Source organism: Ostrea edulis, chromosome 9, assembly GCF_947568905.1.
Source record: "Ostrea edulis chromosome 9, xbOstEdul1.1, whole genome shotgun sequence".
NCBI classification, from domain to species: Eukaryota; Metazoa; Mollusca; class Bivalvia; order Ostreida; family Ostreidae; genus Ostrea; species Ostrea edulis.
The window spans coordinates 52,217,556-52,232,925 of record NC_079172.1 but is presented as its reverse complement, the minus strand read 5'-3'; the positions used below and the strand labels follow the sequence as shown (position 1 = coordinate 52,232,925).

The window sequence follows — 15,370 nt, the reverse complement described above, 5'->3', positions numbered from 1 at the left end:
AACAAGAGAGCCAGGGCTACATATTTTCCCTCTACAATTTTCTGCCTGATCATTTCATTAACGTTATGCCCCAATGAAAATTGCACTGAATTTACTGGCATGGGGGTAAAACCCCAATCCTGTGACAGAAGTGTATTTGTACCTGTCTGAAAGGGCTGGACGGCATTACTAGACGGTATTTCGTCGCTGGTTATTCCACCCTGCGGGACCGGCGGCTCCGTTTGTACCTGGGATTGGGCAACCCCCCCCCCCCCCTTGTTGGTTTTCTGCTACCTCGTTTTTGTCGTACCGGCGGCATGCTTACATCAATTTGAAATAAAAAGAATCTATGTAATTTCTAATTACACATATGAGAATTCAAGTATAATTGACGCAGTTACAAGCCGCCAGTATAAACCTTCTGCGTGTGCTAACATTAAAATCTGCTCAAATCCTCAAATTGTAAAAGCCATCGTAGTTATTACATTGTAAAATTATCATCTGACATGATTAATCTTAATGATTTTGAAATTGGAAACAACTTATTCCTTATTTAGTAAAAGATATTTAAAATGTTTTCTTCCCCAAAATTTGACCGACCTTCTTGGTTGGCTGCTGAATGGAAAAGAAGGAAGCTGGGATGCGTAATTGCCGAGTGCACCCGTGATGAGTTATAATTCCGGAACAAAGTTTCCTGATTGCAACATAACAGAGATGGGCTTACTATTATTATATATATACATATAGTAAATCATACGTTGATGCGAATACTATCGTAAATAATGCTTAGATAAAGACACGTATTTACAGACAAGCTGAAATATGTGTTAATATCTTCAATTTTGAATTATTGCGCGCATTAATTGAATTGATGATAGCATTAATTCTTCAGCTGAATTGATGTGCGCTTTAATTCAATTAATGATCTCTTCAAATGAATTAATGATATCAACAGTTGAATTGATGCGCGCTACAATTCAATTGAAGAGAGCAATAATTGATATAATGCGCGCATTAAATCAATTGATGAGAGCAATAATTGAATTGATGCGCGCATTAATTCATTTGATGAGAGCAATAATTGATTTAATGCGCACATTAATTCAATTATTGCTCTCTTCAATTGAATTAATGATATCTTTAATTCATTTGAAGAGAGCAATAATTCTTTTAGAGAGAGCAACTATATAATTAAAGATATCGTCAATTCAACATATCCACAATTGAATTAATTATCTCTTTAATGGAATTGCTGCTCTCTTTAAAAGAATATATGCACGCATTAATTCCTTATACAAAAGCATTGTAAATTATTTAAAGATATCTTCAATTGAATTAAAGAGATCATCAAATTATTTATACCGAGCTCTAAATTAATTATTTCTAGCAATATTTCTACTAAATTGATGCTCTCATCAAATAAATTGAAGAGAGTAATAATTGAATTAATGCGCGCATCAAATCTATTATTGCTCTCATTAATTGAATTAATACGCACATCAATTGAATTGAAGAGAGCAATAATTGAATTAATGCGCGCATTAAATCAATTATTGCTCTCATTAATTTAATTGATGCGCGCATTAATTCAATTGATGAGAGCAATAATTGAATTGAAGCGCGCATTAGTTCATTTGATGAGAGCAATAATTGATTTAATGCGCGCATTAATTCAATTAAAGAGAGCAATAATTGAATTGATGATATCTTCCAATAATTGAAGATATCTTCAATTATTTAAGTTTATGTTGATTTGTCGCTCCATACAAACACCTTTATTATTCTCGGGTGTTGCTAAACGCGGAACGGAAGACGGAACGGAATCGAATTTAAGAAATTAGAATGATTAATGTATGTACAATGTAGATAAGATAACGCCAAAATATCGTGGGGAAATGATTCATTTTGATTAAAATCAACAATTTGGATATTGTTTACAAGCGAAAAAAAAAAACTCTTAAAATTGTGCATCATAAATTGATTAAGCGAGATAAGTTAAATGTTTGTATAAGAATTTACAAAGATTTTTACAGGAATTTTGAAATTTCGCCATTGACATAGGTTTTAGCGGGCAGTTCTCTACCCATAGGTGTCACTGCTCGCTAACACCTCTGTCAATGGCGAAATGGAAAAGAACACACGTGTTTTATAACACCCCTCCCCCCTACCGTGGCTGAACGTCATTAACGCACATGTACATGAATTTACACATAAACCGTGTATGTGTCTATACAGAGAGTGTGATATGTATAAAACAACGAGTAAATTCATGATCTTATTAAGTCAACAAGTTAAACATCTTGTGTTTGATTTATTATTTTGTAACTAATATAGAATTAATTACCACAGCACTCCAATCCGAAATAGGCAGTTCATTTCTAAACTAAATACTTGTATAGCTTAACGTTTAGATCAAAATGAAATGACTTTGAATTCCATTCAAGCATACATTCTGTGTTAGCCTTTTAGCTATTTAATATATTATGAAATAAATATGTTAATTACTCATACTACATTGTATGGATCGTAAATTTCACCTTAGTTTTCATTGGTTCTGTTTAAATCTTTCTTTCCCGCTGTATCTCTTCAGTTTCAACACTAATCCGAAGGATATCGGTAAATGTACGAACCTCACATAGATTCATCCCAAATGAAATGTTATAAAGTTGACAACGATTGAAATAAAATTGCAGACGTTTTCTCGTTTAATCAGTGACTCATAATATTGTCCGTCTTCTGAAACAAACGTACTAATTTGTGGCCAGTTACAACATCCGACACCGGTAATAAACTTCATCTTTACTAGCCATGGGTTTTGGGTCAACTGTGCCTTTGTGGACGGATATTCTTGGCTAGCGAACAGAATAATTATAGAGTAAATCAAATGAAGTTATAGTATAGCTTTTGAACTTATTATACCCCCCGCACGAAGTTCAGGGGGGTATATAGGAATCACTCTGTCTGTCTGTCCGTCAGTCCGTCTGTCTGTGCAGATTTGTGTCCGGGCCGTAACTTTTTTGTTCTTTGACTTAGGCATACCATATTTGGCACACAGGTGGATCACCATGAGACGATGTGTCGAGCACCTTCATGACCTCTATATGACCTTGACCTCAAGGTCAAAATTAAAGGTTTTTACAACGGATTCGTGTCCGGGCCATAACTTCTTTGTTCTTTGATATAGGCATACCATATTTGACACATGAGTGTATCACCATGAGACAATGTGTCGGGTACCTTCATGACCTCTACATGACCTTGAACTTTGACCTCAAAGTCAAAAATGATTATAGGGTTTTGACATAGTCATACCATAAGACATGGGTGTATCACCATGAGACTATGTGTCATGTACATTCATAACCTCTTTATGACCTTGACCTTTGATCTCAAGGTCAAAATTATAGATTTATGCCATGGATTTGTGCTCGGACTATATCTTCCTTTTTCTTCTACAAAGGCATACCATATTTTTACACTCAGGAAAGATGTAATTTATACCTATTCACAACACCCTTTGGGAGATTGGGGTAAGCGGGGGGTATTCTTAATGACCATTGCTCACAGTACCTCTTGTTTTATTTTTCATTGAGAGGGAGATCGATAGCTACATGTACATGTAGGCTATACACGTAACATTGTTTTAGAAGAGGGGGGGGGGGCAGTCCTAACCTTCATCAGACGAAAATTCAATATGTAAATAAAAGAAAAATGGGGAAATCAAATATATCAAAATGAAAGGGAATGGGTAAATAATCAGAAAGAAATACAAATAACAACAATACCATGGTATTGTTAATAAATCTCTCTACAAGATCAGGAATATAAATAGAAGTAAGTAAAATGCAAATCATCAAATTATTTTTGTATATAGCGGATCTCCGTAACTAGAGAGACTAACATCACCATTTCTTCACAGAGGTGGGAGAGGATTACCAATACCCTACCACAAAAATTTCAATCCCCGGGGTAGGGGTCTTCGATGATTCCGAACCCGATGTTTATTCACTAAGTGTTATGCATTATGCATAAACATTGGATGGACGGCTCTCCGTAACTAGAGAGAGTAACATCGCCATTTCTTCACAGTGGTGGGAGAGGACAACTAATACCCTACTACAAAAATTTCAGTTCCCGGGGTAAGGGTCTTCGATGATTCCGAACCCGATGTTTATTCACTAAGTGTAATGCATTATGCATAAACATTGGAGGGGCGGATCTCCGTAACTAGACAAAGTAACGTCACCATTTCTTCACAGTGGTGGGAGAGGACCACTAATACCCTACCATCAAAATTTCAGTCCCCGGGGTAGGGGTCTTCGATGATTCCGAACCCGATGTTTATTCATTAAGTGTAATGCATTATGCATAAACATTGGAGGGGCGAATCTCCGTAACTGGAGAGAGTAACATCACCATTTCTTCACAGTGGTGGGAGAGGACCACTAATACTCTACTACCAAAATTTCAGTCCCTGGGGTAGGGGTCTTCGATGATTCCGAACCCGATGTTTATTCACTAATTGTAATGCGTTATGCATAAAAATTGGAGGGGCGGATCTCCGTAACTAGAGAGAGTAACATCACCATTTCTTCACAGTGGTGGGAGAGGACCACTAATACCCTACTACCAAAATTTCACTCCCTAGAGTAGGGGTCTTCGATGATTCCGAACCCGATGTTTATTCACTAAGTGTAATGCATTATGCATAAACATTGGAGGGGCGGATCTTCGTAACTAGAGAAAGTAACATCACCATTTCTTCACAGTGGTGGGAGAGGACCACTAATACCCTACCACCAAAATTTCAGTCCCCGGGGTAGGGGTCTTCGATGATTCCGAACCCGATGTTTATTCACTAAGTGTAATGCATTATGCATAAACATTGGAGGGGCGGATCTCCGTAACTGGAGAGAGTAACATCACCATTTCTTCACAGTGGTGGGAGAGGACCACTAATACCCTACTACCAAAATTTCAGTCCCCGGGGTAGGGGTCTTCGATGATTCCGAACCCGATGTTTATTCACTAAGTGTAATGCATTATGCATAACACTTGGAGGGGCGGATCTCCGTAACTAGAGAGAGTTACATCACCATTTCTTCACAGTGATGGGAGAGGACCACTAATACCCTACCATCAAAATTTCAGTCTCCGGGGTAGGGGTCTTCGATGATTCCGAACCCGTTGTTTTTTCACTAGGTGTAATGCGTTATGCATAAACATTGGAGGGGCGGATCTTCGTAACTAGAGAGAGTAACATTACCATTTCTTCACAGTCGTGGGAGAGGACCACTAATACCTTACCATCAAAATTTCAGTCCCCGGGGTAGGGGTCTTCGATGATTCCGAACCCGTTGTTTATTCACTAGGTGTAATGCGTTATGCATAAAACTTGGAGGGGCGGATCTCCGTAACAAGAGAGAGTAACACCACCATTTCTTCACAGTGGTGGGAGAGGACCACTAATACCCTACCACCGAAATTTCAGTCTCCGGGGTAGGGGTCTTCGATAATTCCGAACCCGATGTTTATTCACTAATTGTAATGCGTTATGCATAAATATTGGAGGGGCGGATCTCCGTAACTAGAGAAAGTAACATCACCATTTCTTCACAGTAGTGGGAGAGGACCACTAATACCCTACTACCAAAATTTCAGTCGCCAGGGTAGGGGTCTTCGATGATTCCGAACCCGATGTTTATTCACTAAGTGTAATGCTTATGCATAAACATTGGAGGGGCGGATCTCCGTAACTAGAGAGAATAACATCACCATTTCTTCACAGTGGTTGGATAGGACCACTAATACCCTACTACAAAAATTTCAGTCCCCGGGGTAGGGGTCTGCGATGATTCCGAACCCGATGTTTATTTACTAAGTGTTATGCATTATGCATAAACATTGGAGGGGTGGATCTCCGTCACTAGAGAGAGTAACATCACCATTTCTTCAAAGTGGTGGGAGAGGACCACTAATACCCTACCATCAAAATTTCAGTCTCCGGGGTAGGGGTCTTCGATAATTCCGAAAGCGATGTTTATTCACTAATTGTAATGCGTTATGCATAAAAATTGGAGGGGCGGATCTCCGTAACTAGAGAGAGTAACATCACCATTTCTTCACAGTCGTGGGAGAGGACCACTAATACCCTACCATCAAAATTTCAGTCCCCGGGGTAGAGGTCTTCGATGATTCCGAACCCGATGTTTATTCACTAAGTGTAATGCGTTATTTAAAAATGTCTGAGGAGCGGATCTCCATTACTAAAGAGAGTAACATCACCATTTCTTCACAGTGGTGGGAGAGGACAACTAACACCCTACCATAAAAATTTCAGTCCCCTGGGTAGGGGTCTTCGATTATTCCGAACTCGATGTTTATTCAATAAGTGTAATGCGTTATGCATAAAAATTGGAGGGGCGGATCTCCGTAACTAGAGAGATTACCATCACCATTTCTTCACAGTGTTTGGGGTTGGTAACTGGCACCCTATCCTTATAATTCCAGTGTGGTGTTGTTTTATGCATATAGAAATTTGAATTGCGAACTGCGTTCTGGAATGCAATTCACTATTGAATTGCGAATAGTGAACTGCGAACTGCGTTCCAAAATCTGAAAGCCGGGTACTGAACTCTCTATCTCTAACTCAAACACACACAAGGGAGAGAGAGGGGGGGTAGAGATACATTTGTAACGGACCCTGGTTTATCCACACACACACACACACACACGCACACACACACATATACATACATATAAAATAAGTCCTTAGTTATAGACAAAATATAGAAAAAATTCAGATGAAGTTTTCACATTTATTCCAAAGCGCTTTCTCTCTACAATTCTTCAGTGGACCAACGACACGAACGATCAGATTGTAAAATTTTCGGGACAACCTGTCCCTTCTTCAGGAAAAACGAAAAGAATTACATAATGTGGCCAATATTAAAAGAGAGTATTAAAATAACAGAGAGTAATAACAAAAACTACATATAAATACATCTAGCACTAAAACTACACTAATCTACAAACGTGTTTACACTGCAGATTACATATGTAAAATACATAAATAAAGAAATAAAAGGAAAGCAATGAAACAAGATTGAAAGGTATACGAGTGGATCAAAATTATCATTTTCATACTTCGTGGTGACGGTATCATCCAATTCAAATTCTTAATCAAAACGAGGATTTTCCTTCTCCATGTTGATGATGAACGGTGAAGATAACGAACAGTGATCATCTCATAACTCCTATAAGCAATACAAAATAGAGAGTTGGGCAAACACGAACCCCTGGATATACCAGAGGTGGGATCAGGTGTCTAGAAGGAGTAAGCATCCCCTGTCGACCGGTCACACCCGCCGTGAGCCCTATATCCTGATCATGTAAACAGAGTTATCCGTAGTCAAAATCAGTGTGCCAAGAACGGTCTAACAATCGGTATGAAACATAATATCATCTATGATACTGTCCGTATCTATACTTGCGGAAAAAAGAAACTGTGCATTATTTAATATATGAAAATATAATAAAAATAACAATGAACAAATTCCATATTTTGTAATACGGTTAACAAATGTATTCGTTACAACATTTCATAATCCATTAATGTTAACGTCGAATAACGTCAATTTCAGCACACTCGAAAGATATTGGTATTAGAACTTGAATTAACAAAGTTAATAACGCGTGTGACCACCACTTGTATTCACGCATGCTTTACAACGGCGTCTCATTGATGCCACTAAAGTGTTCAGAAATGCTTGAGGGATGTTGTTCCAGATGTACTAGCTGAGTTGGTAAATGGCGTAGATGTTCCATTTCATCCCGGACGTGCTCGATCGGCGATGAATCGGGGGAAACAGCTGGCCAAGGCAAGACATCGACATTCTGTTGAACAAAAAAGTTGCTGACTACACGTGCAGCATGTGGCCTTGCGTTGTCTTGCTGCAGTGTGATGTGACTTTGATGTCTCTGTATGAAGGGTATCACATGGCGTTGAATAATTTCGTCTCCATAGCGTACGCCTGTGAGATTTCCATTGACAATTTGTAGAGGGGTCCTTCCACGTGCTGTTATTCCACCCTACACCATAACGCTACCTCCACCGAATTGTCCTGGTACCGCTCCCCAACGCGACGATACACTACAACGGCCGTCACTGCTATCCAAATGAAATCTGGATTCATCAGTGAACAGAATATTGGCCCAGTCCTGTATTCTGAATCGCAGATGTCGTCTGCACCACGCTAGTCTAGCGATACGATGACGTTGAAGCAGTATTGGGCGCACCGCTGGACGTCTTCTTGGTCTGATGTTGTGCTCGCGCAGACGATTACGAACAGTTCTTGGAATGATTGGTCGAAGTCCAGGAATACTAGTACTACGAGCAGTCAAACTTGCTGTCTGGAAACGATTTTTCAGGTGCACAAGTCTAATGTGGTTTTCCTGTCGAAGCGACGTCACACGAGGACGCCCAGAACGTGGTCGATCCCGAGAGTTACCAGATTGTTGGAAACGTCTCCATAATGACTGGATGGTGTTCCGATGAACTCCAAAGTGTCTTGCTACGATATGTTGTGCCATTCCAGCTTGAAGCATCCCAACAGCACGATGAGGTTGGTTTTCGCTGAGTTGTGGCATGACAGAAGGATAAATTTTGTCAAAACTAAAGACTGCTTTCCTTAACGAATAGTGTCCAAACAAACCTGCTACACTTCTTACTCCAAACAGTATTGGCCAGTAAAACTCGTGCGTACAAACACTTCAATAAACAACATATGTTCACTAACCATGAAAAAGTCCGTGCATCTGAGTCGGGTACTATCCGATATTGTTCAAAAACATCACCTTTATCGATTGTTTAGATTTTATAAATATAGACAATAAATATAGAAAAATTATACTAAATTTTATAATGCACAGTTTCTTTTTTCCGCTAGTATTTTATCAAATCCACTTTCTCTGAAAGTGTTCTGTGTTAAAAATATTTCTTCACCACTTTCCACCACTACTGTTACACTGAATTAACTTTCTTTAAATGAATGAAATAAAATATCACAGTCAAAAGAAAAAAAACTTTCTCATTCCTTTTGTCCACTTATTAGACAGTGTGGGATAGAAAAACTATTCGTGCCTGAGTGTTCCTATCGTCTTATTATCGGACTCTTCCAGGTGAGTTTTGAACATTTAAGGAGGTAATCTACATCGTCATAATGACTGACTTCCTTTTAAAACACGGATGAAAATATTTAGATCAGGAATATTTGTCTATTCATTTAAAATAATATCGCATAGCTGAGTAGCTCAGTAGGTTAGCACATCGACTGCTAAACTGTAGATCGCAGATTCGAGTCCAGCAGGAGTTTTAATTTTCCCCCCACAGGGCCGTAAATTAACATTCAATTTGGAGGAGGCAGGAAATTAGGCGGGGGTCTGGGGGCCGCCCAGGCCCCCAGACGCTGAGCACATTTTGTGCACACTGAACACGTTTCGTGCAAAATCCTTGATTCTAGGGCCTTCTGAGATGTTACTTGACTAACTCATTCTAAAAGAAAGATTTGGAATGCTTTTTAAGGGAGGTATCATGTTCTTAGTTATTGGAAACAACATAAATTCTAAATGAACTTTAAATTTTAATTTTTTTTGGCTCAAAAGTTGGAGGAGGCAGCTGCCTCCTCCGCCTCCATGTAATTTACGGCCCTGCCCCAGATTGCTTTCTACTAAAACTGCATATTTTGAATAAATAGAGTAAATTTGAAAGTTTTCAATTTCAAAATATTGTTGTACATATTCTCCACTTTTCATCCATATCAAATTTCTCTGATGTAGCATACCTCCTTAAATGGCAATGTTTTAAGTAAGATATATGCCTCATACAATTCTATATATGTAAAATCATCAGACTGTTTTCGGCCTTAAAACATTTTGATAAGTATAGATATAGAACAGTATTCAGCATATATCCATTACTGACAGTTTCTATTGTTTAAATTACTATATAAAGCCATTCATCGAACAATTCGTCGAGGCGAGACAGCTGGCCTTGCTAGCTACACTACTTCCATTATTCCAATATTGGTGTAACAGGAATGAATTTATTTGCATATTATTTATGTTTTATTTTATATATTAATCTGTCTCTGACGTTGTACTACCTTCAGTTAGTTGTTTATTTACACGTAAGTCTTATTGGACAGTTTCTACAGATGCCCACGTGTTGAATCATCAAAACAGTCAATCTTTAAAGACCCAACTTTAAGTTAACGCCCCCGAATTTTACCTGTGTTGCGATCAATGATAAGCCGCTGGTCAATCAAACTATTAACAATAGAGCTTAGGTTGATTGACGTTTGCAGAGACCATGGTCTACAGTTACCTGAGAAAGATGTTTTGATAACAATCATGGCTAATGATGACCGGCAGTCTTCAGATCTCGAGGAAAGCCCCAGTATACCTGAGTTTTGATAGCATTTACTCGCACCTAGAATATTTTAATTTCTTACGTCCCCTATACAATGCAATTTATCATCGTATTTTCTCTCTCCATCTTTATACATGACAAATGTATTATAGATTAAACAATCAGAAATCAAACAATAATAATAATATAAAAAAAAACAACCAAACAAACATAAGTTATTGGAATATTTTCTATTAATGATTTATTGTGGCTTTATATTTATAAAAACATGAACAATTCTTTATTGGCGCAGCACATCAACATGTATAATGGTTATATTGCCCATGCGTAAAACTGTTACAGTAGTTAAAAAAGATGCTTCTGTTTGAGATACCACATGGATTATAAATTACACAATCAGAAATCAAACAATAGTAAAAAAAAAAAAAAAAAAAGTATAAATAAGTTATTGAGATATTTCTATTTATAATTTATCACGGCTTTATATTTAGAGAGAGAGAGAGAGTTACTGAGATATTTCTATTCATAATTTATCACGGCTTTATATTTATAGAGAGAGTTATTGAGATATTTTTATTTATAATTTATCCCGGTTTTCTATTTATAAAGATAAGAGAGAGAGAGAGAGAGAGAGAGAGAGAGAGAGAGAGAGAGAGAGAGAGAGAGAGAGAGAGAGAGTTATTGAGCTATTTATAATTTATCAGTTTTATATTTATAAAGAGAGAGAGAGAGAGAGAGAGAGAGAGAGAGAGAGAGAGATGTGTAAAACTGTAGCAATAATATAGATGAAATAATATGGCATGGCAATAGTGTTGCATAGGTATGACAATAATTACTCATTTAGTCAATGATTGAGAGTAAGGGAGAGAGAGAAAGGGGGGGGGGGGTAGACTAGCTATGTGTCAGCTTCTGTTTGGGATACCATCGTTACACAAACACTACGTCCACAGAAACCCTAAAGAGAGAGAGGAGGGGGTGTAGACTTCGTGTCAGTTTCTGTTTGGGGTGCCATCGTTACACAAACACTACGTCCACAAAAACCCTAGAGAGAGAGAGAGAGAGAGAGAGAGAGAGAGGAGGGGGTAGACTTCGTGTCAGCTTCTGTTTGGGATACCACCATTACGCAAACACTACAGCTACAGAAACCCTACAGACGGCCCATATTGAGGGGTATCTTGATCATTCTTCATTTGGTTGTACATGTACACAGATCTACTTGGATTTATTCATTCTCTCGAAACATGGATATTTTACCTACTACACCCACGACACCGAGAATTCCCAGGACACCAGGAAGTGCCCGGAAATGCCGGGTAATATTATATTTAGGAAATTATTTATATACGATATATAACAATTTAATTAGAAGTTTTAAAAAGCAAAGGTTTAGAAATGGGCTAAACCTGTCATTTGCAATACATAAATATGACCAAGTTTGAAGGTTTACGGGAAATAGAAATGCGGTATGCATGTAGGTAGAATTTTTTTTTTGGCACAAATCAAGACACTAAGCATAATTTGTAATAACCTTAGAAATTTCCTGTGTATATCATAAAAATATACACAACAACCGATCTCTTGGCCAGGTAAATTCCAGGTAAATAACATTGACCATGGATAAGCTCCGCCCACATTCAGTGATTCGTGGAGCAACCGTGCGGTGTTTTTTTTTGGGGGGGGTCTTTAACTTTCGTAACCTTGATTTTCATTGGATAATTATCCGGAAGTACATGATTTAACCTCTATGGATGGTACTGAAATACGGGTAAAGTTCATACCCCCAATATTCTATTCAATATTTTCAAATCATGATTTTCTATTGTCCCAATTTAGTATAAATACCCTTTTCGTTAGTTAGTTAGTTAAGGGACTTAGAAAGCATTAACTTGCTGTAAGTATCTCACTTTAGATTGAGGTTTATTAGGTATTTAGCAGGTTGCACTGGTCAGTCTTTCTGTGATGGCTCCTAGTAGTATCTATGTGCCAATATACAAACATCGAGCATCAAAGCTATAATCTTTCAATGTGTGATAGATCTCTACTATGGTGCTTTATACTGAATATTAATTCAAAGGCTCTCTGCTGCCACGTATTGCATGGTAACACTGGCTGCACTGACCAGAGATCTCTTATGTAACAATTGTCTATCTATCTCTGCGTTGACTGTGCACAAAGCAATTCACACTTGAGGTGGATCCTAAGCTGTAAAGTATTGTTTTCGTTACTAGAGTAATCGAATTTAAAAAAAAAACCATTTGAGCTTAGATGAAATAGTCCTACAATTGTCTTTTATGGAGTCCATCAAAATTCAAAATAGTTAGAATTAAAGAGTGCAACAAATGTATAATTGTAAGTACATCATATATGTCCTATCTTGCAATATTACCTCCATTGTTTATTGTTATATTTTTCAGAAAAGCTACAAACGATTCTACATTACTAAAAACACTCCAGGAACACTCAATTTCTTCTAAACGCTATTACAAAGGTCAAATGTGAATGGAAACGTGAACGGAAAATTTAGACCTCATCATGATTTCCTCATGCTTGTGGTGAGGCTCTTATAAAGGTAACAGTTCATGGAATATTTGAAGATGGAAGAGAATGACAGAAATTGACCTACTGACATGCACAGAGGAGAAAACAGATGATGAGATAAAGGATTTCATTGAGCATTATGGATAATGTAAAGTTGACACTGAACATTGTAAACCAAAAGATCTGCAAGGTGATCAGTATTACAAACTTTGTTATCTGGACAATGAAATCGTTTTGGTCTCCTTTACAACAGATAAGGGGGCCTCCGTGGCCGAGTGGTTAGAGCATCGCGCTCCAAATCACACGGCCTCTCACCTCTCTCGGCGCGGGTTCGAATCCCACTCGCGCCGGTAAGTGAGAAAGTTTCCCAGTTTACTTTCGGAAGATCGGTGGTCTCTTCCCAGTTACATTGTATCTAGGTTCTCTCTGAGTGTGGCGGAAAACATCAATCAATCAATTTACAACAGATAAAAGATGATGTGCTGTAACTGATGTTTAACTATTCCCTGCAACTTTGCTATTGGTACTTGCATTTTCTTGAAATTAATGACACTACCAAAGAGGGTAACTTGGACAGGGTAATTTTGAATTGCCAGTATTCACTACCATTCTTCTTTTCACATTCGACTCTAAGTAAGTACATGGTGGAAAACATTGACTACATATTGAAGTGTGAGCACATTTGTCGCCCCTTCAAAGGGTCATTTACCAATTGCCGTGGTGGAATTGGAAAAAATGTTGAAAGTGACTTGGTACAAGAGCAGTGTTTGTAACCATAAACAGTTAATTAAGTCACTTGGTGCAAATAAAACTGAGCAATCCATAGCTCGGGTAACAAGATCAGCTGATGCAATAAATGAAAAATGTACTAACTTTCATAACAGCATTCTTCTAAAACCAAAACGTGGAAGACACACAAACGCAGTGACAGAGGCCGACCAACCACGCAAGTACAAAGAACTTAGAAAGTTGAGGCCAGTTCATCATACCCCTGGCAGAGAATGTGAATGTTTTAATAAAATTGGACATGTGCCATTAAAATGTGATGATTTCCCGAAACTGAACCTCAGAATTGATCAAGTAGTAAAAGTGAGTTGGAAGAAGATAATGTTGAAGACAATGACAATTTAGAAAATTTGTCAGCAATATGATTAAAAAATTTAATGTGATAGAACAGATTGTTTGAGGGGAATCACCTCGTTTGACCAGAGGATATCTTTAACACCAACGAACAGATGTAATTAAACTTTATGTATATGAATAATGAAGATGTGTACCTGCTATTTTGATTGAGATATTTTAACATTCAAGGAAGTTACGGATATTTTTCTTCCATTGGGGGTTGTCAGTTTCCAGAGTATATTTTAACAAGAGTCACCTGCATACTAGTGAAAAAGTATCACTACTTCCATGGGCTATGAAATCTAGAAAAAGTTTCCTGTTCTGAATATCTATGCTAAATTCTAATGTTCAGCAACAGTATAAAATAAGATGTGTTCTTAAAACTTCACTGCCCTCAAAAGTGCATACACTGATGAAAGGTTTAAAAATAATAGGTGTATGAAATTAAAACATTAAAATATATGACTTAATTTGGACTCATCCTAAAGTCATAATCCTGGGTTGTGAAATTCACCATTTTTTGTAAATCCTTTTCTGCTATTCCTAAGTATGAATTTAGATTTTATACAATATCAGCAAACTTACACATAAATACTATATACTAAGTTTTGGCCGCACCCTGGGGTCAAAACCCTTACTCTGGAGAAAATCAAATTTACAATTTTAGTAAAAGACTACCTGCTCTATCCATTTAGTTTCAATTTAGTATCAAAACACTAAAGAAAATGTTATTTAAGTGTTTTACACATAAACACTATATAACAAGTTTGGCCCCGCCCTGGGGTCAGAACCGGGGATCATGAAATTTACAGAGGCCTTCCTGCTCTACATCACTATGCATTTAGTTTTTCTTAAATATGTGTGGTTCTTGAGAAGAAGATTTTTGAAAATTTGTCATTTTGGGGCAGGTTTTGCCCTGCCCCTAAGGCCCCATGGGTACAGGAATCCTGAAATTTACAATTTATGTTTCCTTTGTTCCAAATAAGTTTCATACCAAATTTGAAAAGAATTGGAATGATAGTTATCAAAAGAAGTTAAAAATGTCTATTATTAACATATTTAATAACTGACTATTATGGCCCCAACCTGATACCAAAGCCCCTACCCCTGGAATAATCAAATTTACAATTTTGATAAAGGACTACCTGTTCTTTCTAAATATCTATTTACTATCAATTTAGTTTCAATAGCATTAAAGAAGATGTAATTTAAGTGTTTTACACATAAACACTATATAACAAGTTTGACCCCGCCCTGTGGTCAGAATCCCTACCCCAGGGATCATTTACAATTTTGGTAGAG

At 37.5% G+C, this 15,370-nt stretch overlaps 1 protein-coding gene across 1 annotated transcript in view; it reads right to left on the bottom strand.

Annotated features, from left to right (window-relative positions):
• The window catches only part of LOC125658741 (uncharacterized), a 38,400-nt gene extending 37,809 nt beyond the window's left edge, over positions 1 to 591 (bottom strand). Inside the window, exon 1 of the mRNA XM_048890128.2 lies at positions 580 to 591. The gene's annotated coding sequence lies outside the window, so the exon portion shown is untranslated. The remainder of the gene's footprint in view (positions 1 to 579) is intronic.
• Between the last annotated feature and the right edge of the window lie 14,779 nt (positions 592 to 15,370).